We start from the raw sequence: 25,578 nt of genomic DNA, 5'->3' as shown, positions 1-25,578 counted from the left end.
ATAGACTAGACTATAGACTAGACTATACACTAGACTATAGACTAGACTATAGACTAGACTATAGACTAGACTATAGACTAGACTATAGACTAGACTATAGACTAGGCTCTAGACTAGGCTCTAGACTAGACTATAGACAAAACTATAGACTAGATCCTTGGGTAGACTATGATCAAAACTTTTGAAACTGTAGACTAGACTATAGTCTAACTATGAGCTAGACAATTACATAGACTATGGATTATTGAAGCTTTAGACTATGGAACATGTATAAACTTTAAAGATGCAAGACTACGTAGCCAGATAAACAAGTTTAACTTTCATAGTTTATTATATTCATAAAAAGGCACAGATGTTAATCAAACTTTTTTGTAACATACTGTCCCTTATCCCATTCTGGTCGATCAATAATTAAACTCTTAATTAAAGTTTCCTCTTAAAACAAACTAATCAATACTAAAGCTGCAAAAACATGTAAAAGATTTTAAAATGTCTTTTTTTATCGAAATTAAAACTTTTAACGACTTATAGACCACAAAAAAAGGATGAAACCCAACCAAGGCTACCAAACAAACTGGGTATTAGAAAATTTAACTAAAATCTATAAATCTTAATATTTTCGAAATAAAATAAAAAACGTATTTGTCTTAGGGACAAAACTTTAGCAAAGACATCTGCTACTGCGGGTAAAGAAAACTAGAAACTTGAAACAGAGTTGCATTTTTATTAAAGATATGGAGAAGGAGAGCGTAGATTTATAGACCAACTTGCCTTATTGTACATGAATTTTAAAAGTCTGTTTATATTGTGATAAAATCATAATCCCATTTACATACTTACCAGCACACACACACGTTTATACCTTCAAAAAACTAGTTGAATTTTCATTTCTTCTACTATTACTCCATGACTTGTGTTTTACTTATACTACCACTATTATCAGAGACCACAAATCAAGAGTAAGAGTTTCCTTGCCTTGCGGTTAACCACCCTCAATCACAAGCAAAAAACCAGGCCAATTTTAACTTATTTTTACACAAAATACCTACATAAAGAAACTGTATTGTAGTTTTTAGCTACTAACATCAGATAAAAATATTTTTCGTTATATTTGCAAATGATTTCAAATGGACTGTGTTTAAAGATGAGATGATAATGACGAGGATGATGTTGGTGTTTATGGCTTGTTTACTATTTAAACTAAGGTCAGAGAGCACTAAATCAAGTTTCCCTTTTTCCCCCTTTTCTTTCTAGCCACAAAAGAAACTTAAACATTTGTTATGTTTTTCTTAATAAAAATATAAAAAAAAACTATAAGAAGCTTAAAATTTTAAACTTTTTAGCAAAAACTTTTTAGAAGTAGTTAAACAATATTAAGTGTTGGTTAGAGGGACATGTTGCAGGAAGTAACACATGAGTAAAAGGATTGCTTAGATAAGATGTGAAAAGTTTTTCTTTAGAGCAGAAAATACCCTTATATGTTGTGAGAGTCTGGCTTATTTTCCTCTATTTGTGGGACAAAACAAATTTTGCTTATTGTTTTGCGAAGATGTTTGGCAGTGTCTTAAGATAAAAGGTAACATTTCCTTTCTTTCGTTCTATAGTTGAAAGAGACATATACAAACAATGGTGGATGTTAGTTTTAGTTATTTGTTTGCTGCACTGAGAGAAAATGCAGAAATTTTAATGAATTTTTAGAAAATATCCATATTGAATAATACAATTTCAATTGAATATTGTTTTAATCTTATTTCGTACTTCATTCGATCCTATTTCTTATTTCCTTCAAAAATATTTTTATGCGGATTCTAAGATACAATTCCCATTTAGTTTAAAATATTCATGTCATCATATATATTTATTTTTTATAATTAACCTATTTGCTGAAATGTTCTGAATGCAGAAATCAAGCACGAATCGAATTTTATCCAGAAAAGGCTTTAACAAAGTTTTCCGTTCTTAACGGATCTGTACGTGAATCAAATATGTACTTTGTGACTGTAATTATCTTATAATCCAAAGTCATCATACTGTGGTTTAAAATAAACATATTATGGTTTAAACATATTATGTAATATGTTAGAACTAACATATTATGGTTCAAAGCAAACAATTTAATCATACTATGATCATACATTACTAAATTATTTAGTAGCATTTAGGGATCATAATATTAGTTGAATCATTATATGATTATTCAAAACCATGAAACTTTAAAGCGTATTTTGATAACTTTGGACGATAATACGATTACTTTGATGAAAGAATTTCAAATATTAATATCAAAGCGTTATTACAATAAAACATAATATTACTCACAATTTTTATGTAGTTTCTGTCAGTGTATTTCAAATATAGACTTTTATAAGAAAGTCTATATTTATTGTTATTTTTTTATTCTATCAAAAACGGATGTTTGACTACATTGTTACAGCTGGCAAAACAAATGAGATTTAATGCTTTAAGGATGAATGCTCATTTTGTCTTAACAGAATATAACATTTTCTTCTGTCCAATCTCTAAACATCCTTCCAGGAAAACACACACATAACACACGATAAAGGCAAATTTTCTAACAATGAAAGGGTTACATTTATAGCTAAACGATATTATAGCCATACCATTACATATACTCAAGTGGAGACACTCCAAATACCCTGCAGACTTAAAGGACTCTATTTTGTCTTTTTGTCACAATCCTTACATATAAACATTCATACATAATTTTCTTAATTTTTGAAGACTTTTACATTCACTATGATAAGTATTAAACCTGATCATCAGGGAAACCAAAATATGCAAATGCATGTTTTTTGTGGTGCGTCGTATGGACTCATGGATAAGATATTTATACGTTTCAGACCAATTTAAGAATTTTGGCATCGATTTGTTAGAGCATATTTTTGCATATTTTACCCATAAGAGCATAATTTTGCATGATTTGACTTTTTTAGCATATTTAAGGCATATTTTCGAGTTTTTAGAGCATATTTTACTCTTTTAGTGCATATTTTGATATTTTCGCTTTTTTTCGTTTTTGTACATTTTCAAAACTTTATTTAAAAAAAATAAAATTAAATTTTTTTATTTTTAATTTTTCAGCCTATTTTACAATTTTGAAAAAAATTTGTTTGTAGAACTTAAAAACTGCAAAAAATACATTACTCTCACGAAAACCAATGTTATAGTTTTTTGTTCAATAAAGCATTACATTTTAAATCAGACATAAAACCTATTACTTTTGATTTCATGAGACCAATCCATTTTTATAGTTTAAAAAACTAATTATTGTAATTTATGACAACACCGATTAAAATGTCAGTTTAGAAGCTATGAATACAATTGGTAGAAATGTGTCAAACTTTGTCGTTTGAAATATGTTTTTTGGGATCCAAATGGTTTCATGTTATTTATTGGTTATCTGAACGTAAAACGGAATTCTATTAAACTAGTTCTTCAAACTATGAGGTGAATCAATTATAAAAAATCTTGTAGGATGAAATATGACACTAAACATTTATTATTTCATTACAATTTCTGTCTTTTTGAGCTTTTCAATGTTAAAAAATAATGAAAAATTTTATTTTTAGAGCATATTTTTTAAATTTTAAGAGTATATTTTGAGTTTTTTACGGCATATTTAAAGCGCTTAAAACACTTTTTTAGAGCATGTTTTCGGTTTCCCTGCTGATCATAGTATGCCTCTGTGGCACTTTTCACTTACCCTTTAATTTCATCTTTAATTGTATTTGACTTTCTCAATAATACAGAAATGTATACCGCATACAAAGGGTTATATATACTACTGGTTATGTAGTCGGCTCCATGTGTAAATCACTTACACATTTACAAAACTTACAACCATAAATTTTTCCTTCAAACTACCACATTAAATAACATTTTGGGGATAAGACCGTTCACGCGATTTCTATAGAAAAACTACAATATAAAACAACATTTTCCATTTTATGGGACTACCATGTGAAAAGAACCCACTAATCTGTAACTAATTTGTTGTGAAAGTTTAATTAAGATGTTGTCGCACTAAAAAATGAAAATTTATTCAAATTATAGACTCTTTTTATAGATTATTATATACATAACATTTTTTATAAATACGTTTTTAAACAAAGTTATAAAAGTTGGCATACAGTTGGAGGCTTATTGCTTAAGGAGTATTTATAACGCCATTTAGAAATTTTATTTAAATGTATTAAATTTTAAATTATATTATTGTATTTTTGGTTATATCATGAATAAAAAGAAATTTAAAAAATACAGAAGACGAATGCATTCTTTAGTATAAATATAAACTATAGACTCGACTACAGACCGAGCTATGCTCTATACTATACTCTAGTCTATAGTCTAGTCTATAGTCTAGTCTATAGTCTAGTCTATAGTCTAGTCTATAGTCTAGTCTATAGTCTAGCCTAGTCTATAGACTAGTCCAGTATAGTCTAGTCTATAGTCTAGTCTATAGTCTAGTCTATAGTCTAGTCTATAGTCTAGTCTATAGTCTAGTCTATAGTCTAGTCTATAGTCTAGTCTATAGTCTAGTCTATAGTCTAGTCTAGTCTATAGTCTAGTCTATAGTCTAGTCTATAGTCTAGTCTATAGTCTAGTCTATAGTCTAGTCTATAGTCTAGTCTATAGTCTAGTCTATAGTCTAGTCTATAGTCTAGTCTATAGTCTAGTCTATAGTCTAGTCTATAGTCTAGTCTATAGTCTAGTCTATAGTCTAGTCTATAGTCTAGTCTATAGTCTAGTCTATAGTCTAGTCTATAGTCTAGTCTATAGTCTAGTCTATAGTCTAGTCTATAGTCTAGTCTATAGTCTAGTCTATAGTCTAGTCTATAGTCTAGTCTATAGTCTAGTCTATAGTCTAGTCTATAGTCTAGTCTATAGTCTAGTCTATAGTCTAGTCTATAGTCTAGTCTATAGTCTAGTCTATAGTCTAGTCTATAGTCTAGTCTATAGTCTAGTCTATAGTCTAGTCTATAGTCTAGTCTATAGTCTAGTCTATAGTCTAGTCTATAGTCTAGTCTATAGTCTAGTCTATAGTCTAGTCTATAGTCTAGTCTATAGTCTAGTCTATAGTCTAGTCTATAGTCTAGTCTATAGTCTAGTCTATAGTCTAGTCTATAGTCTAGTCTATAGTCTAGTCTATAGTCTAGTCTATAGTCTAGTCTATAGTCTAGTCTATAGTCTAGTCTATAGTCTAGTCTATAGTCTAGTCTATAGTCTAGTCTATAGTCTAGTCTATAGTCTAGTCTATAGTCTAGTCTATAGTCTAGTCTATAGTCTAGTCTATAGTCTAGTCTATAGTCTAGTCTATAGTCTAGTCTATAGTCTAGTCTATAGTTAGTCTATAGTCTAGTCTATAGTCTAGTCTATAGTCTAGTCTATAGTCTAGTCTATAGTCTAGTCTATAGTCTAGTCTATAGTTTAGTCTATAGTCTAGTCTATAGTCTAGTCTATAGTCTAGTCTATAGTCTAGTCTGTAGTCTAGTCTATAGTCTAGTCTATAGTCTAGTCTATAGTCTAGTCTATAGTCTAGTCTATAGTCTAGTCTATAGTCTAGTCTATAGTCTAGTCTATAGTCTAGTCTATAGTCTAGTCTATAGTCTAGTCTATAGTCTAGTATATAGTCTAGTCTATAGTCTAGTCTATAGTCTAGTCTATAGTCTAGTCTATAGTCTAGTCTATAGTCTAGTCTATAGTCTAGTCTATAGTCTAGTCTCTATTCTAGTCTATAGTCTAGTCTATAGTCTAGTCTATAGTCTAGTCTATAGTCTAGTCTATAGTCTAGTCTATAGTCTAGTCTATAGTCTAGTCTATAGTCTAGTCTATAGTCTAGTCTATAGTCTAATCTATAGTATTGCCTATAGTCTAGTCTATAGACTAGTCTATAGTCAACTCTTTAGTCTAGTCTATAGTCTAGTCTATTGTCTAGTCTATAGTCTAGTCTATAGTCTAGTCTATAGTCTAGTCTATAGTCTAGTCTATAGTCTAGTCTATAGTCTAGTCTATAGTCTAGTCTATAGTCTAGTCTATAGTCTAGTCTATAGTCTAGTCTATAGTCTAGTCTATAGTCTAGTCTATAGTCTAGTCTATAGTCTAGTCTATAGTCTAGTCTATAGTCTAGTCTATAGTCTAGTCTATAGTCTAGTCTATAGTCTAGTCTATAGTCTAGTCTATAGTCTAGTCTATAGTCTAGTCTATAGTCTAGTCTATAGTCTAGTCTATAGTCTAGTCTATAGTCTAGTCTATAGTCTAGTCTATAGTCTAGTCTATAGTCTAGTCTATAGTCTAGTCTATAGTCTAGTCTATAGTCTAGTCTATAGTCTAGTCTATAGTCTAGTCTATAGTCTAGTCTATAGTCTAGTCTATAGTCTAGTCTATAGTCTAGTCTATAGTCTAGTCTATAGTCTAGTCTATAGTCTAGTCTATAGTCTAGTCTATAGTCTAGTCTATAGTCTAGTCTATAGTCTAGTCTATAGTCTAGTCTATAGTGTAGTCTATAGTCTAGTCTATAGTCTAGTCTATAGTCTAGTCTATAGTCTAGTCTATAGTCTAGTATATAGTCTAGTCTATAGTCTAGTCTATAGTGTAGTCTATAGTCTAGTCTATAGTCTAGTCTATAGTCTAGTCTATAGTCTAGTCTATAGTCTAGTCTATAGTCTAGTCTATAGTCTAGTCTATAGTCTAGTCTATAGTCTAGTCTATAGTCTAGTCTATAGTCTAGTCTATAGTCTAGTCTATAGTCTAGTCTATAGTCTAGTCTATAGTCTAGTCTATAGTCTAGTCTATAGTCTAGTCTATAGTCTAGTCTATAGTCTAGTCTAGTCTATAGTCTAGTCTATAGTCTAGTCTATAGTCTAGTCTATAGTCTAGTCTATAGTCTAGTCTATAGTCTAGTCTATAGTCTAGTCTATAGTCTAGTCTATAGTCTAGTCTATAGTCTAGTCTATAGTCTAGTCTATAGTCTAGTCTATAGTCTAGTCTATAGTCTAGTCTATAGTCTAGTCTATAGTCTAGTCTATAGTCTAGTCTATAGTCTAGTCTATAGTCTAGTCTATAGTCTAGTCTATAGTCTAGTCTATAGTCTAGTCTATAGTCTAGTCTATAGTCTAGTCTATAGTCTAGTCTATAGTCTATAGTCTAGTCTATAGTCTAGTCTATAGTCTATTCTATAGTCTAGTCTATAGTCTAGTCTATAGTCTAGTCTATAGTCTAGTCTATAGTCTAGTCTATAGTCTAGTCTATAGTCTAGTCTATAGTCTAGTCTATAGTCTAGTCTATAGTCTAGTCTATAGTCTAGTCTATAGTCTAGTCTATAGTCTAGTCTATAGTCTAGTCTATAGTCTAGTCTATAGTCTAGTCTAGTCTATAGTCTAGTCTATAGTCTAGTGTATAGTCTAGTCTATAGTCTAGTCTATAGTCTAGTGTATAGTCTAGTCTATAGTCTAGTCTATAGATTAGTCTATAGTCTAGTCTATAGTCTAGTCTATAGTCTAGTCTATAGTCTAGTCTATAGTCTAGTCTATAGTCTAGTCTATAGTCTAGTCTATAGTCTAGTCTATAGTCTAGTCTATAGTCTAGTCTATAGTCTAGTCTATAGTCTAGTCTATAGTCTAGTCTATAGTCTCTAGTCTAGTCTCTAGTCTATAGTCTAGTCTATAGTCTAGTCTATAGTCTAGTCTATAGTCTAGTCTATAGTCTAGTCTATAGTCTAGTCTATAGTCTAGTCTATAGTCTAGTCTATAGTCTAGTCTATAGTCTAGTCTATAGTCTAGTCTATAGTCTAGTCTTTAGTCTAGTCTATAACCTAGTCCATAGGCTAGTCTATAGTCTAGTCTATAGTCTAGTCTATAGTCTAGTCTATAGTCTAGTCTATAGTCTAGTCTATAGTCTAGTCTATAGTCTAGTCTATAGTCTAGTCTATAGTCTAGTCTATAGTCTAGTCTTTAGTCTAGTCTATAGTCTAGTCTTTAGTCTAGTCTATAGTCTAGTCTGTAGTCTAGTCTGTAGTCTAGTCCATAGTCTAGTCTATAGTCTAGTCTATAGTCTAGTCTATAGTCTAGTCTATAGTCTAGTCTATAGTCTAGTCTATACTCTAGTCTATAGTCTAGTCTATAATCTAGTAATAGTAGTAGTAATGAAAAAACAAAGTCTTTACGTTTAATGAAATATTTAAAATGTGATTCCTAATTTACTTTTTCGCAAAATTGATAATGTTGTCTAGATAAATGGTAATATTGTTAACAGACAAGAAAATGGGCTGGAGTTATTGTAAACATTCGAAGAAGTAGAATTGTTTGGTGTTAAAACAACATTATTAAAAAAAGCAATAACTAAAAGGAAACCAAAACAACTCATGATTGAATTAAGCATTTATAGTTTGTTTACACTTGGCAAAACAAACAAATATCTAGACAGTAGATTGGAAAAGGAAAAGGAGGAGACCTCCTGATAGAAAAGAAACTTTTCAAAACAAATGAGCAATAAACAAAAAACCCACACGTATGTTTGTTAGTATGTTTTCATATGATAACATTTGATATCCTTTTTATTTCCTGTACTAGTGTAAGTTTTTTTGTTATAAATTTCCGTTCTACAAAAGAAAAATAAAACAATAGAACACTCTAAAATTTCATGGCTTGGTAAGCAACAAAAAGAGTTATTATTATTTTTTTTTTTGGTAAAATAAATAATTGAAATTTATACATTTTAAAGCTTAAAGAATTTAAATAAAATTCTCATATACTTATTTGTTAAACTTTTTTTAGGATTTTTGTTTTTGGAAAGATTAAAAAACTTGACTTGTAGTGAAAACGTTGTCGTCTAAAACAATTACGAAATCATTAAAAATCACATCAACATAACAAGTCTTTAAGCCATATTTTTAGGACATTACACGTACACATACTGTTACTGCATATATGTGTGTATGTATTTCGAGATAACATAAAGGACATTTAGCAAAAGGATAATACATGATGGTCAGACAAGTGTTGTAGGTATTAATATGTGTATGTGTGTACTTGTGATAGAATGTACTAACCAGGATTTCTTTTTTATGACTTTTTGCAACATAACTAAGCCCGTCGTTTATAAGCCTTTAGCCATTTGGTTAAATAAATAATGAAAAAAACGAAAAAAATATTAACAAGAACACCATTTCCCAAAACTTCAAAATAAACTCCGACGCTTAAAACATCTATGACACTTAAAACATCTGTCTATATGATACAACTAGACTAGACTGGTGGGGCTAGAATTTATAAAGGACTAGACAGTCGACTATACTACAGACTAGATTATAGACTAGACTATAGACCAGACGATAAACTAAACTAGATTATAGGCTGGACTATAGTATAGGCTATATATATACACATGACTATATTCTACTCTAAGGTAGACTATAGGCTACAATATAGTCTACACTATAGACCGATAGACTATCGAGTAAGTATTATTTTTTAAAGATGACACTTTTGAAATCCACGGGAAATAGTGCAGAGCGTAGAACCACTTTTTTAATACATTCCAAATAAAAACCTTAAGTTTAAAATTCAGTTTGTGTGTTTTGTAACAAAAGTGTCACTCGGTTAAAATTATTGCTCTTCGTACACACTAAACAACAAACACTTGAACACAAACCCAAGAACAGCCAACAACACTGACTGACCACTTGCTGGGCAACAACAGCGAAGCAAACAAGCAACGTTACAGCAAATAGAAAAAATAACGACCAAAACGATTTACAGCTAATCCCTCTTGGGCATTTTGTAGCTATTTTACATCTCTCTTTAAACAATTTATATTCAAACATAAAAAAATACAAGGAATCACATATCATAGACCGACTACACCAGCTACGAGATGTGAACAGTTTCACTGTTCTTTTAATTTTTTTGAGCAACATGTCTGTTTTGAGTTGGCAATTGCGGTAGGATAGGTTTGGTTGTTGTGTGTGATGCGTTGTCGTTGATTGTATGACAGCATGCAAATTTAATAAGTTGTTTGTTTTATTTGAGTTAAAACATAAAATACATTTCCTGTCGTCTAGTCTGGTTTTCGTATTCGTGAGGAATACAGTTGTTGCTTTTTACAAGTATTGTAGATAAAAAGGAATGACTCTGAATTGGACAGTTAGAGTTTTGTGTCCTTAATTGGAGTATGATCTCATGATCAACGGAAATTAATTTCTATAAAAGGGCGTTTTTTAAACTCTGAATCTAATTACTTTGTGTTTCTAATGAAGCCATCAACACTAGCGGTTAGTACCACACTTAAATTTGCACAGTCTAGACTATAGACTAGACTATAGACTAGACCATAGACTAGACTATAGACTAGACTATAGACTAGACTATAGACTAGACTATAGACTAGACTATAGACTAGACTATAGACTAGACTATAGACTAGACTATAGACTAGACTATAGACTAGACTATAGACTAGACTATAGACTAGACTATAGACTAGACTAGACTATAGACTAGACTAGACTAGACTATAGACTAGACTATAGACTAGACTATAGACGTGTTTTAAAAATTAACATTTCTTATTTTAATACCATGTTTATAAGCAAATATACAGGCTGACTATTAGCTATGTACATGTACATTTAAAACGATTTTGGACACATCCTTGTTATTTTTATTTCTTTCGGCTGACTACTAGAGTCAGTGAACAGTAAGCTTTTACTAAGGGAACTTGTTATCCTGACATCAAATCACAACTATACAGACCTAAAGTTTACACACATACATACACATTTTTTTACGGCATGCATACAGTATAAACATTCAGTAGTCAAATAGTTAAAATAGTTGTTGGCAACAAGAAAAAAAGTTTTTCATTTTATTTCAGTTTTTTTGTTTTATTTTATACCGCATTTATAATCCAATAATAAATGGAATATTTCCGACCTCGGGCATTAAATTAAATGTTGTTATCAGTTGAGTTGCAGAATATTATCAATTGTAGGAAAATACTAAAACACAAAAAAACTGTATGAAATTTTAAAATTGCCCAAATAAAAGAACTGGAAACAGGATCTTGGGTTTTTTAAGCAAGACTACTACTAGTATGAAAATTACAGGCTTTGAGAATGTTGTGTGTTTTTTTTCTGGCTAAATTGGTGTAAGGAGTGTAGTACTTCAATTAAATTTGAATTATGAGCTCATGTTAACTTTTTGTGTTTTATATTTTTGGATGAGTTTTTCAACTGCAAAAGGGTACAAAGATACACGTACATATATACATAGAAATTAAGGATATAGTTGGTTATTTAAACGTTTATTCATAGAAACTTAAATGTATTTGTAATAAATGTATGTGTGAATATTTTGTTGATAAGCAAATGGGCAAAAAAGGCAATTAAATTGTTAACTGGGTTGTTAAACTGTATGTAAAAACCGAAAAGTTACAATAACTGCTGTTATGGATAAGGACTGAAGTGAATGTAATTAGTAAATGGAAGTTACTAAATAAATTCAAATTTATAGAATTTAGATGACCTTTACACTGTAATGCGACTGTATACTAGACTCTTTTGTAGTTTATAGTCTTGATAGAGTTATAGTATCGACTATAAACTGAACTATAATATCTAGTATAGACTCGACTGAACTAAATTATCGATTATAAACTGGTCTATACAGACTGCAGTCTAGTAGAGACTACAAAAAGAACTCTAGTCTAGAATAAATACTGGAAACTAATCTCTATTACAGATTTGAGTATAGACTGAACTCTAATCAAGACTAATAACTGAACTATAGCTCTGACTGAATACTGTGCTATTATTTGAATCATAAATTAGAATCTAGTCTAGACTAGGGTTCTATTAAACGAACAATCGACTTTTTGTCGAAAAAAGTCGAAAAGTGGAAGTCGACTATTTTGTTCCAAAAAAGTCAATAGCTCGACTATCGTCTATGAAAAAAGTCGAAAAGTCGACTATATAAACAAAAGTCGAAAAAGGTAGAAAAGTCGGAAAGTCGAAAAATGTTGAAAATAGTCGAAAAAAAGTCGGAAAATGTCGAAAACGATGGGAAAAAGTCGAAAGAAGTCGGAAAACGTCAAAAATAGTGAAAAAGTCCAAAAGTCAAAAAAATCGAAATATTCCTTTAAAAGGAATATGAAAAAAATCATAAAAACCTCAAGAAAATACATTTTTATCCTGCTCGCCAAATATTGACTCCAGGTCAAAAATTAAAAAAAGTAATATCTCTAAAATAGTTGGAAAAACCCGAAAAGTCGAAATTAATTGAAAATCAAAAAAAGTCGGAAAAAGTAGAAATAAGTCGAAAATAGGCGAAAAGTCGGAGAAAGTCGGAAAAAGTCGAAAATAGTCGAAAAGTCGGGAAAAGTTAAAAATAGTCAAAGAGTCGAAAATTCGAATTCGAAAAACATCGGAAAAGTCGACTATTTTTAAAATAATACAAGTCGAAAAGTTTAAAAGTGGACTTTTTTAAATCAAAAAAGGCAAAAAGCCGAAATATTTACTTTTCATAAAATGCAAAAAGTTTAACTAAATGCAAAAAGTCTAAAAGTCGACTTTTCGATTCAACTATAGAACCCTAGTCTAGATTATGGACTGGATTAAAATGTTGTTTTCGATCTACTTAAGATTATAATTTTGACTATAGATACGAATTTGAGCTGAACTTTATCAAAAATTGAACTAATGTTTTGATTTTAGACTAGCCTATGGTTTCGAGAGTAAACTAGAAGTAAAAACTAGAATTTAGTCTATAGACTATAAATTAAAATATGCTCTAGAGTATAGTCTGCACTTTATTGTCCAATCTAATCTTGACTATAGAAACATATCTCGACTGTGTAATGGATCCTAGTCAAGATTAAAGATCTGATCATGTTTAATCTTGTTTTTGAAGTCGCATAGAAGTGAAAATAGTTATCGTTCGGCTTAGTTTAGAAAAGAAAGGATATTTTAACCATAAAAGCGACTGAAATCTTTCCTTCTTGAATTTCGTATAATTTTCTAACAAATTTTCATTACATATAAAAATTTCAAAACAGGACATATCATAATGTCTGCTTTAGCCTGGCAAATTAATATTTATAAATATATTTTAAGCATGTTTAAGTCTACACATCCTTGAAATTATACAAACATATGTATGTATAAGTATGCAATGTCCTTGTTTAAATACTTGTGTGTTGCCTAATTTCCTGAACCATTAAGACAAGTGACCACATGCAGATAATTGCTTTATGAGCTGTGGGTTGTCGTTTTTGCTTTAAATGAACTAACTACATATTAATATAAATGTCCAGAAAAAGGACTCTTCCTCTACTAATGTTTTAAGTATTTTATACTCACACATTCAAATAACTAAGTGTCTGTGTGGCAATATCTTAATTTCTCTTATGAATTATTTAATGCTGTTATGACACTTTATTTGTTTTCTGTTTTTTCTCTCTCTATTTGGGGTTATGACCAAAAGTTTGTTAAGGATAATTGAATTTATTTGTTTTTTTTTCATAGATCCTTTTTCTTTTTTTTACTCTTTGTTTTTTTTTCTTTATGAATATGTTTTTCTTAAAGTTTTAGTTTTTGAATTATGATTTTTGTTTCTTAAAAACTTCGTTAAATAAAGTTTATTAACCACTCACTTGATTGAACAAAACAAAGAAATCAATTTCTTAAAAATTGTTTACAAAGTGCAGTTTTATTTCGTTTGTATCACCTGAGTCCTTTAGAATGATTTTTTTTTTAGTTTAAAAAAAGAACACAAATTCAAAAATTATATTAGACAAAAAAGTAACTTCTCTTTATTTTATAAAATAATATTAGAAGACATTTTTACAGATCTATGTATATTATTTAGATAAAGCCTGATAAATTCAATCGAATCATATATATACTTATTGTAAAATGTTCGTTTTTCAATTGATTTCATTTGCACTACACAACAAAATCTTTGCTTACCCGGTAAGTAGACAAGTAATATGTGTAGTGTAAGTGCTTACTTTTTGGGTGAAAAAATATATATTTTTGTTCGACGATAACCAAAAAATAACAGATTGTACTTACGCAACTAATTCCTTATTAGACGTACATAGACAGATGCTTACAAATCGTATTCCAAAAGTTATGTTTCCCAAGAACATTACAAAGTAATGTATGAGATATCTACATTACCTACAATACACATTATGAAAATTTAAAAATATTTTCCAAAGTATTAGATTATATCATATCATGTAAATACACATCTTTAAAAATACTTTCCACATCGTTCCGATTACGTAAAAGTCCTTCAGTAACATCTTCTTAATAAAGTGTTATAATAATTCTTACTGATTTATTAGTGATCATCTTCGACAAGATATAGAAAAGCTCATGATATTAATATTTTTTTACAATATTACCATTGAAACTCATTATGTCATATGAAGTTTATATTTACAACGCTCGCTTTAAAATAAGGAGTTCAATAAGTCATTACAGTTTTATATCAAGTACAGAAAAGAGCTTTCTTGAAAACAAGGATTTAATTATATTGCTTTGCTTTGAATGAAATGTAAAACCTTAAAACATGACCTTCTTAACCTCACTATAGTGCGGAGGGTATAATGCATTTGTGAATCACTTTCTTAGTTCGATTTAGTTATGTCCGTCTGTCTTTGTGTCCATGTAAAGCTTGTGAACACGCTAGGGGTAACAATTACCAAGATAATTTAATAAAATGTAGGCACATATAACTCATGTTAAATGTTCTAGTACATCTTTTTAAACTAAGTAGTTTTATGAGAGTTAAACTGCCGACGTTTGTAAAGATCAAGAGTCATTGGACTGTAGCTTCCATACAAATGCAACTTCAGAAGATGACTTCAAAGGAAAAATTCGCTTATAAAAACGAATAACACTTCAATGTGATGTAAAGGATAGGACCATATTTACCCTTTAAACCAAAATAAGTCCTCTTGTAGAATATATAATCACCCCTATCGCCAATAGAAGTGAAAATTTTGTTCTCTTGAAATTTTCATTTCCCTCGAGGGAACATTACTATCATAAACTTGTTTTGAACAATTCATTCACAATAGTTGATTTTGGAACAGCTCTTCAATGTCTATAAAATTCCATCAAGAAATTTCACAACACAAAAAGTTTTTCACGATAAAAAAGCTAGTAAAAAAGGAAATATATTTCACGTGAAATTATGATTGGCGATAGTGGTGAATCTAAATATAGATAGGGTGCATATACAAATATAATCACCCCTATCGCCAATCATTTAAATTGAAATATGTAGCCTTTTCACTTTTTTCGTTCACTAACTTTTTTCGCGAAAAGATTTCCCCTGTCGCCAATCATCATTTCAATTGAAATATGAAATATGTTGAAAAAATTCCCCTGTTGTGAAATTTCTTGATGGAATTTTGTAAACATTGAACAGCTGTTCCATACATAATCAACTATTGTGAATGAATTGTTCACAACAAGTTCACGATAGTAATTTTCCCTTTGAGGGAAATGAAAATTTCAAGGGAACATAATGTTTACTTCTATTGGCGATAGGGGTGCAGAGATACAAGCCGATGTAAAATGATCGGCTGCGGCGGCGCAATCATTTTAGGTTGGCGGCGGCGGCTTATTATAGAAAATATCGGCGGCGGCTAAATTGTCAGCACAATTTAAACTTTTCTTCAGAAATTGACCTTATAAGCGTTTATTATATTGAAAAATCTCTGTAAAATAGTCCTGTCTCTATATAAGTTTTTTCTGCAGAAAAATGAACATTTATAGTAGTTTTCACAATTTTTATATTGTGTGGCAAACACTTTTCAATTTGCAATAATAATTTAAAAAAGTGGCAACTCCTTTCAAATTGTTGAATTTATTTTCCGAAATACATTTGTTATACCAATCTTCAACAGCGGCAACGTTTAAGACGGCTTAGCTTTTGAGCCGAAAGAAGACGGCGGCGGCGCGACTTGAAAAAAATTACCGGCAGCCAGCCGCCGCCGATTTGAGCCGTTTCGGCTTGTTTCTCTGTAGGGGTGAATAAAAACTTGTCAAAATCAGCTGACATATTTGTGCGCCGCTTATGACGCTTGCAAAAGTAGAAAGTAGATCTACTTTAAGCATTCTACGCTTTTTGTGTATCCTACGCTTTGGTGCTTGTAACTTGTATTGATTCTACTTTTTTAGACAGACGTGTTGAACGCGTGGTTTTAACAGTTTATGTATACCTGTGGAATCTTGACAAATCTGCTTATATTGAAAAGAGTAAATGTTACAAGAACTCTGGAAGGCAAAGATTACCCCGACTAGACAGAAATATCCGCCTTTATTTTGATACGATGACTACAAAAATTGTCGTATATTAAGATAAGTGGCATTTGTCAAATGTCCATAGATATAACTAACAAGTATTGAAAGTATTAAATTTGTATTAAAGTGATTATTATGGTCTGACACTATCATATATAGATGAAATGTAAATATTGTGGAATTTGAATTAATTAAGGTCATTTAAATTATAAATTGCCAATTAAATGTGTATTGGCCATTATGTTTTTAAATACACATTATTCTACAGATTAAATTACTGCTACTCTTAACTAAAAATGCCAATAATAATAACAATAATCCATAATCCAATATAGAGAGTAAGTGTGAAGTAGACATTGGTCATTATTAAAACAATAATAACGATGATGATAGTAATGATGACGTTAATTATTACACAATTTTATCTAACGTAGAGAAAAATGAAATGATGTGTGAATGGTTTCTCTGTTCATAGATGAGTGTTTTTAAAAATTCCTGACTATGGAGTTTGTGTTTATGACAAGTTTTGAATTTATGATTATTTAATAAATATACACATTTATATTTGTACATTTAAACAAACATATTTAATAAACAATTGAAAATATGAAATTATTGATATGCAAATTTCCACTCGTTTATAATTATATATTTTTATAACTGTATGTTGTTATTTGAGCATGAATATTTTATTGTTAATATGATTATGGTTTATTAAATGTATTTGATTTTTTATAGAATTGTTAAATAGTATTTTAATTATTATTAAAATATTTACATGCCGCTAGAAAATTCCATTTCGAAGAAACAAAATTAATTTAATTAATCGAAATTTAAATGGATTTCTATGAAAATAAGTACATTATTTTTTTCCTCTCTCTCCTACAAATAAAATAGTCCTATTAAGTCGTAGTACATTGTACTTTTTCCAATTGAAACTTAATATTTTGAAATTTATTACTTAACAAATTTTAAACTAGCAAATTTCCTATTAGTATTCCATTGTTACTATTCAACTGTAAATTTCATTTTAATTCAAAGTTTTTAATTTAAAAACTAAAAAAGTGAACATAAATAATTAAATATTAATAAAAACAAAAAAAGAATATCACATAAAAATCTCTCATACAGTTGCTATTAATCTATCAAATTTCCCACAATACTTAAAATTAATAACAATTTTTTTATACTCATTGTTCAAATTCAAAATGTTACTTAGTACTATTGAATCAATATAGAACAATAAAGAAAAAAATCATTAAGTACTTCTATTTGCTAACACTTTTCCTTAAGACAATTATTTTCATCTTGAGTTGGATTATAACTTTTGCCCTTTTTTGCCTTGTATTTAACTTTCGCTGGTTTGGTTTTTGTTAAATGATTCATTAATGGCATCATTTTATCTTGTGTTTTTCTTTAACATTGAGAAACACTCTTCGCTGTTGAATTCGTTAAATATTTATGAATGAAGAAGTTGAAGGAATTATACAGTACTAAAGTCTATGTTTTAATCCTTTATTTTGGTCCTTTTAAGAAAGATGTATGTATGTATATTGGTTTGGTATGGATGAAAAAAGGGTTTGCAGATACTGGGTTATTGAAAATAGATAGATAGATAGATAGATAGATAGATAGATAGATAGATAGATAGATAGATAGATAGATAGATAGATAGATAGATAGATAGATAGATAGATAGATAGATAGATAGATAGATAGATAGATAGATAGATAGATAGATAGATAGATAGATAGATAGATAGATAGATAGATAGATACCCTGCAGGAAATGGAACTAGTACCAAACTAGTATTTAACTAGTACCAAAATCACCAGTACTAGTTCCCAACTGTAAACTTTCCTATATTATCATAATGCTCAAATTAACACTGAGTGTGTTTGAAAAATTACTACTACCATTAGTTCTAGACTGATACTAGCACACTTGTTCCCAATTGGGTTCTGTAGACCCAGTTTGATACTAGTTCTAATATTCATAAAAAGTCGCGATACTTGATTACAAAGATACAAATTTATTCCTGCAATATAATCCTTCTCCAAGAAAATCTTGAAACTCTTAACACGTATTTCCCTACATTTCTATCGAAAAATATGTGTGATAATCATAACAATTGACTTTGCCTTTGGCTTAAGTGGTAAATTGAAGAAACATGTTCTTCAGCTTTTAAAAAAAAACAAACTTTACTAGAGAACATCATACTCCCTCGTAAATGAAACAAATGAAAGAATTATTTTGAAAAACTTTTATAAATGAAAGGAATAAAAACCTTCAAGGCAGTTATTGACTTATTGTTCACATACTCATACCCTGTCAAAAGCATGCATCCATACATATATATACACACATACATTCGTTTGTATATACATGTATAAATATGAAACTAAGTGTTTAAATATAATATTTAAATACTTCATGTCTTTTCAAAATTTCATTTCTAAATTAAAGATGAAAGTGTTTCTTCCTTTAAGTTCTTTCCTTTGTCAAATAAAGTTAAATTGAAATAAATACATTCTCTATAGTTATGAACACTCAAATCTAAATGACACATGTGTTGAATTTAATTTTTGTTTAAATTTTCATAAAGATTTTTAACAAATTTTCTTTATGCTAGATTAGAGTTTCTATGAAGATTTGTAAAGATTCTTTAAAATTCACTTACTCATATGATTGGTCAAAAAAAAAAAAAAAAAAAATGACACAATCAAATCATTCCTTATAAATAGGTATCTAAAGTATGTACAAAAAAAAAAAAAACATTTTAATATAAATGTTTTGTTGATAGATAATGTCCTTTGGGCAGTTTTTACAATTTGGTCACTACACTGACATGTGTTGTTTAGACCAAGTCGTTTTTATTGCCTTTGCACATGTAGGTATGTTGGCATTTTAATATGAATATTTTCCTTGTTTGTATGATTATTGTTATGACAACTATTTTGTAAGTTAATCTTGTTAGGAATTTTAAGGAATATTTTTTATTTGAAAGGAAATAATAAAAAATGTAACAATAGTTACTGAATAGTTTTTGTACATTATTTCTTTTCATTTTTGTAAAATGCTGGTGGTTTATTTTTCAAGGGTGTTTATATGCTTGACAAAAGATTTTATTAAAAATATTTTTAATTTTCATTTTACAACAATTATGTTTTAAAAACTTGTTTGAAATTAATTTTTTAAATGATTTTTTTCAAATAATCTAAATTTAAAAATTATACATATTTTCCAATTGTTAATATTTTTTGTATAATCTTAAACGTTTAGTTTGTAAAAAGTCCAAAAAAATTATTTTATGCAAATTAATAATATTATTATTTTTTCAAATATTTGCCACTTAAACAATTGTCAATTGTTGAAGCATAAACTATAGTAATTATTTCAAAAAAAAACGCACACACTACAATATTGATTAAATTGCATGAATGTATGTGTTTTTCTGGTCACATAGAGGCGTTAATTTTCTGGCCACAAACGTGTTTGTTTACTAGACAAAATCGCGCACACATTGGATTTCCGTATCCGCATAAAAATACGCACAAAATACAAACAAAACAGACATGCAAACAGTGTTGTATACCTGCCAGCATATTAAAGTGATGCATACTGTTGGTATTAAAAATGAAAGTAGTAGTGTTGTTGTTGTCAATGATGGTGAGAGGGAGAGGGCATGGTTAGCAATATGCATAATATTATTTATAGCAGAATAAATTGCAAATGTATGTGTGTCACCACATTGTGTTTATTTGCATAATTTTGCTTTATATTATTCATTATGAGGAATAAAAGTGAATGGATGAGTGAGTGCATGAGTATATCTTCGCATATTTTGCCAAACAAATATTTTATTTTTTAATTTTCATTAAATCTCAGCTTTACTGTTCATAAATGAACAACTGAATGCCAGAGTGTCAATATTTATTTAGCTGGTTGTATGCCACCAAAAAAAATATTTAATAAGCTTCCACAAACTGCGTGTGTATGTGTGTTCATTGCATTATCGTTAATTTAAAATTGACTTTATAGTCCAGTCTGATAGGTTTTTATGTGCTACACAGAAAGAAAATATCGCTTACGTAATTTCAGTGGACTTTCATCCTTAGTAGATAAAACTATGTCCATCCGTCAGTTCGTTTATGCGTCTGTCCGTTAGTGCTAGTATTTTAAACCTTGGGCGACCACTACACAGAGGGGAAACCCCGGTAGAAATATACCGAAATCGATACAGTAAAGTAAGTTTACCACGTTTAGATAATGGATGTGTATATAATTTTTATTATGTTGTGATAACTTCCGTTGTAATTTTCACAATGCATCGTTGTCATTGTAAAAACAAATTGTTGTCATTTTAATTACGTTTTGTGTAATTTTAGCAATGCATCGTTGTGTCATCGAAAAAAAATCGTTATCACAATGTAACGTTCTATTTGACAGCATAGTGTTGTCACTTTGACAACACATTAATACCCAGAAAAAAAGAACTTCCTCGGAAGCGAAAAAGAAGTAGAATTTACTCAATGAAAGTACTGAAAAAAACCTGAAAAAGTAAAGATTTTAACTCAGGCTTGTCATAGGAGGAATGTTCTTTATATTTGATTCCAACTTCACTACTTCTAAAAGTATTCTCACGATGTAATTTTTATGTTCTTTCATTACAATAGAAATATACTTACAATTTTAAACAAAATTGGATTCTTTTCGCTTTCTTGGAAGCATCAAAAAAAACATCACTTCCGCAGAAGGTAAACAAATTCACTTAGTGCTACTTTAGAAGAGGTGCTAAATGTTATTCTTTTAGAAGTACTTCGTTTTATTTTTTCTGAGTATTTTTTTTTGTTGATTTGAAAACGTCGTGTATTTTTTATTTGCTGATTTGAGAACTTCCCGTACATACAATGCTACTGAAAAACTATAAACACTTTAGTGTTAATTTGATACCAGGTGTTTTTCTCTTTGTATACAGGTAAAAATTTTCAAGGTTAAAATCGATTTAAGAATTTCAGCTCTATTGGTTTTCCAGATATATATTTGCTTTTTCGTATTAATGGTGCCACGTCCCATATTATTTATCTATCCATAGATTACCCAAATGTTCACATAGTTGTAAAAGTTGTTTGGACAAAATTTAAGGAATCTAGCTACAATAGTTGCGCAGATATACTTTACTTATGAGGGAGGAGCCACGCCTACTATTTTTTGTCCACCCAATTTGTATTAAATATTAATAATGATACTAAAGTTGCTCCTTAAAAATTTTACTTGTTATTTTTCTCAGATTTCTTTTTGTGTGAGGTGCCACGCCCACCAAAGCCCTCTATTTGTTTACATAATTGTTAAATTTGTTCGTATAAAATGTAGTGATACATTCAACTTAAATAAGTTTAAGGTAAACGTAAATTTGACTTTTTTACGTTTTTACGGAAATATTCAAAATTCTAAAATCAAGTACAAATAAAGCTTAAATCAAGTTCTGGGGATTAATTGAAAATTTTTTATTCTTAAATCAAGAATATTTTTCTTGACATTAAGCAAATCAAAAATTCTCAAAATAATGTATTTATAGATCAGCTTAAATTGAATTTAAAAAACTTCAATTTAATACATGTTTTAAGAAAAGTCATACAATTCTTTTTTTGAAGTGTATAAACATTATTTAAAATACACGAAAATTGTTTAAATAGAATTAAAATTAATAACAATATTAAACATAAATTTTAATTTAATTAAAAACTTTAATTGACATACAATGTTTATTTAAAAGGATATTGTTTTATTTATTATGTTTGTTTGTTTATTTGCAGCAGGAGACCATGCATGAACATGAACAGGCATGCATGCTTGACAGGCATAAAATGCTTTAGAATTAACTCAAGGATAAAGAGTGCAGAAAAATTAGCTTTGGTAAAGGAACAATTTTATATTTAACTTTTCAAAAGGTAAATTTATAATAATGTTTCTTTTGCCATATTTTTAACAATATATAAACACCCTCCACCCCTTTCGTTTTGCAACCATTTATTTGTTATGTGTTGTTAAGTTGTTGTTAACACGTAAAACTGCCATAATAAAAACGCTAAAAAGTACAAGTAGAATAATATAAAAAATTTTAAAACCCCATAAAATTCTAAAAAAAGGGAAAATAGCTTTTCTTGTATCTGTCTATGTGTCCGTTTGCGGTTTATTGTTATATAGTTTGTAGCATTGATGGACTATAATCCCAATACAGCAAGTATCGATGGATATCATTTCGTCTAACGCACGTTTGGTTTTTTTACACTTATTTCTTTAATTTTTTTTTTGCTTTCTTTTAAAATCATGTAACTTCTGCTTGATTTCATATCTAATGATGCAATCAACAATAACAAATCTATATACAATTTAAATTGAACATTAGCTGTTAAGAAAAAGGAAGCGTGTTGCAAATTTAAAATTTATACTTAAGGAGCAATAATCTAGTAAGAAAGCTTTATGCAGCTGTGCCGAATCTTATGTACCCTTTAGAGTGTATTTTAAAAAAATATTTGTCCAATTCACAATTGCTGTCGTATCGTTGTAGCGTTGTATGTCATTAAAAAAACTGTTTACTAATAGAAAAGTACCGAGATTGATACAATTAGAAAACGAAATTGTATAAATTTTAGTAAAATCCAGTTATCATTTGTATAACAACCGCTGTAATTTTGATAACGCATTGTTGTCATTAGAACTTTGCTACTTTTTTCAAACATAAGGCAGATTTTAATCCCTTTAGTTTTATATGTGATATACACATTTCATCAAGGAATACTTTGAAAACTCAATCCACGAAAAAGTCTGTTTCTAGGTGAGAAAGGAAGAGTTTATTACACTTTTTAAACGTTATAATTGCATTTTTTGAATCTTACAATCTTTTTCTAGAAACCTACAGGGATCTGATAAAATAAAAATGAGGAAACTTTTTGATTACTTAAATAGTACTTTTTTTCAAAATTTTTAAGCTTATTAGTAAGAGGGGACAAGTTTTCGTACCTCAAATGGTACTTTTTTTAATTTGCTTTATAAAATTTAACATGAAGGTTCCCGACGAAATAAGAAGTTATAATTTTTTTGAATTTCATATATTGCTAAACCAAAACTTATGAAATAAGGAGAGAAGGGTAAGATTTTTGGTACTTTTTCGCTGTTTTAATGTGACTATTTTACAGAGAACCATACGAGCATTTGTTGCCCTTAAATGATACTTTTTACACCGAAATAATATCATTATAAACTTGATATTATAGGTACATTTGCGCACTTTGAATGAGATTCTTTAAAAAGGTTTCTTGTGGTACATTTTCTTGCCCTCAAAGAATAATACTAAATCTAGAAATGTATAGATTTAGTATAGATTCTCATATATCTGAGTAAATGGAACTTTTTAGTAGTTTTTCTTTATATAAACTAAATTTTCCATAACATTGAACAATTTTTTATTAAATAGATAATCGATAAGTGGTATTTTATGGTACTTTCGAAAAATTTTACAGTGTGCAACTTTTAACTAATTTTTAAGGATTTTAAATTTTCTACAATATAGACTTGACTACACCTTTTTTAGCGTATTTGTTCATTTTTTTATGAAAATTGGAAAAATTGTTTTTGAAGGATATCGCAGGATATTAATCAGTGTATTAACGTAGATAGCTCGAAAGGAGGATGTACATATATACATCAAATCCGAAGAAATACACCCAAGCCTGTATCGCGCCTGCTGTGCGCACCTTAACCAGCGCCTCAGATGGGAATCGAACCCACCACCTCCGGTCTACCAGTCTAGAACACTAACCACTAACCTACCGGAGGCGAGGATTTTAGCATAAGAACTAACTTAGTTTTCTTTGAAAATGATAATTTACTGTAACGGTGAATTCAAAATTACGCTCTAAATCAAGAAAAATTATAAAAAAAAACTTATGACACCGGTGACCCGCTTACTGGAAAGAGTTAAACGATTTAAAAATTTTACCAAAACTTCTGCCACTACTTACTATAGGGTATTAGCGCAACTTAAAAAGCACAACAACTGCATATTATACAAAATAAATAAACGTGCTGAGAATTCTTAAAAGTAACGAGTTAGATTTCTTTTTTTTTTTAACTTTTTGCATTATAAATGCAAAAATTTCAACGCTATAATTTTAAATAATCCCAGCCCTTTTTTTCAAGCTTTAAAGAAAAAAAATAAAAAGGAAAAACTCAACACATTCTTTTGTATAAAACGTTTTATTTTTGATTATATTTCTTTTATTTATACGTTTTTTTCCAACAATTGTCTTAAGCTAAAGTCAAACAACCCTTTTTTCTTTGTTATATTTGTTTATCCTGTATCCTTAAACATTCTTGCTGTATAGCATTTGCTATTCAATGTACGCGTTTTTATTTATTTTCAAATAAATCCCTGCAGGCTTTTGACTTTTAACTCTTTTTCGCTGGTGGTAAATGTTGCTGCTTCCTTGATGTTTTAAATGTTTTACTAGGCAGATGATACGCCTTCAAGTGTTAGTTAGCTTGGCATAGACATAAATACTTGTATACAGACATTTTATGGATAATTTTAAAAAGGATTTGCAAATTTTATTGGCGAAATTACAATATGTATTTTGTTATTAAGCTTTTTATTTTATCAATGCTTATCGACTTAAACAAGGCTCATTAAGGGAAAATATTTTTGAATACAAAATAGGCTTGCTTTTCAGTTTAAATGTGTTTTAAGTTTTCTACCAAAATCGTTTAATACTAAATTAAAGTTACTTGTAAAAAATGTTATACTTTTCCCAATTAAAGTTTTTAAGTATCATATTTTTATGCGATATGCCTTGGCCACTACATTTAGTACTTCGCCCATCTTTCTCTTTCTAATTAATCATATCAATGCCTCAGTTTTCCGTTATACAAATTTTAGTATTTTATTAATATGAGTGACCCTACGCCCACTGATTCTAGACAGCCCATTTTTCCAATAATAATGTATATTGATACTTAAGTTAGTAGACTAATATTTAACCACTTTAGCCACGCCCACTAATGCTGCACACTTTTTTCATTTTTTTTCATGGATGTCAATTTTGACGGGAGAAAATTTGAGAACTCTATCTGTTATAATTTCCCAAACAAAAGAATTTTAGTATTTGACTAATAGGGGAGATACCACGCCCTCTAAAGCCTGTACGCCCATTTTTCAGCGCAAAGTGTAGAATTCTAGCTCTTG

The 25,578-nt window shown here is 29.3% G+C and overlaps 1 long non-coding RNA gene across 4 annotated transcripts in view; it reads left to right on the top strand.

Annotated features, from left to right (window-relative positions):
* LOC111675835 overlaps positions 1-25,578 on the top strand; it is a 144,298-nt gene that overhangs the window by 47,544 nt on the left and 71,176 nt on the right. For all 4 annotated transcript variants that reach the window (XR_006940383.1, XR_006940382.1, XR_006940381.1 and 1 more), the window contains exon 2: positions 22,151-22,285. This is a non-coding gene — a long non-coding RNA (uncharacterized LOC111675835). The remainder of the gene's footprint in view (positions 1-22,150; positions 22,286-25,578) is intronic.

Source organism: Lucilia cuprina, chromosome 3, assembly GCF_022045245.1.
Source record: "Lucilia cuprina isolate Lc7/37 chromosome 3, ASM2204524v1, whole genome shotgun sequence".
Taxonomy (NCBI): Eukaryota; Metazoa; Arthropoda; class Insecta; order Diptera; family Calliphoridae; genus Lucilia; species Lucilia cuprina.
The sequence above is the reverse complement of the archived record's forward strand: the minus strand, read 5'-3'. Positions and strand labels throughout refer to the sequence as shown.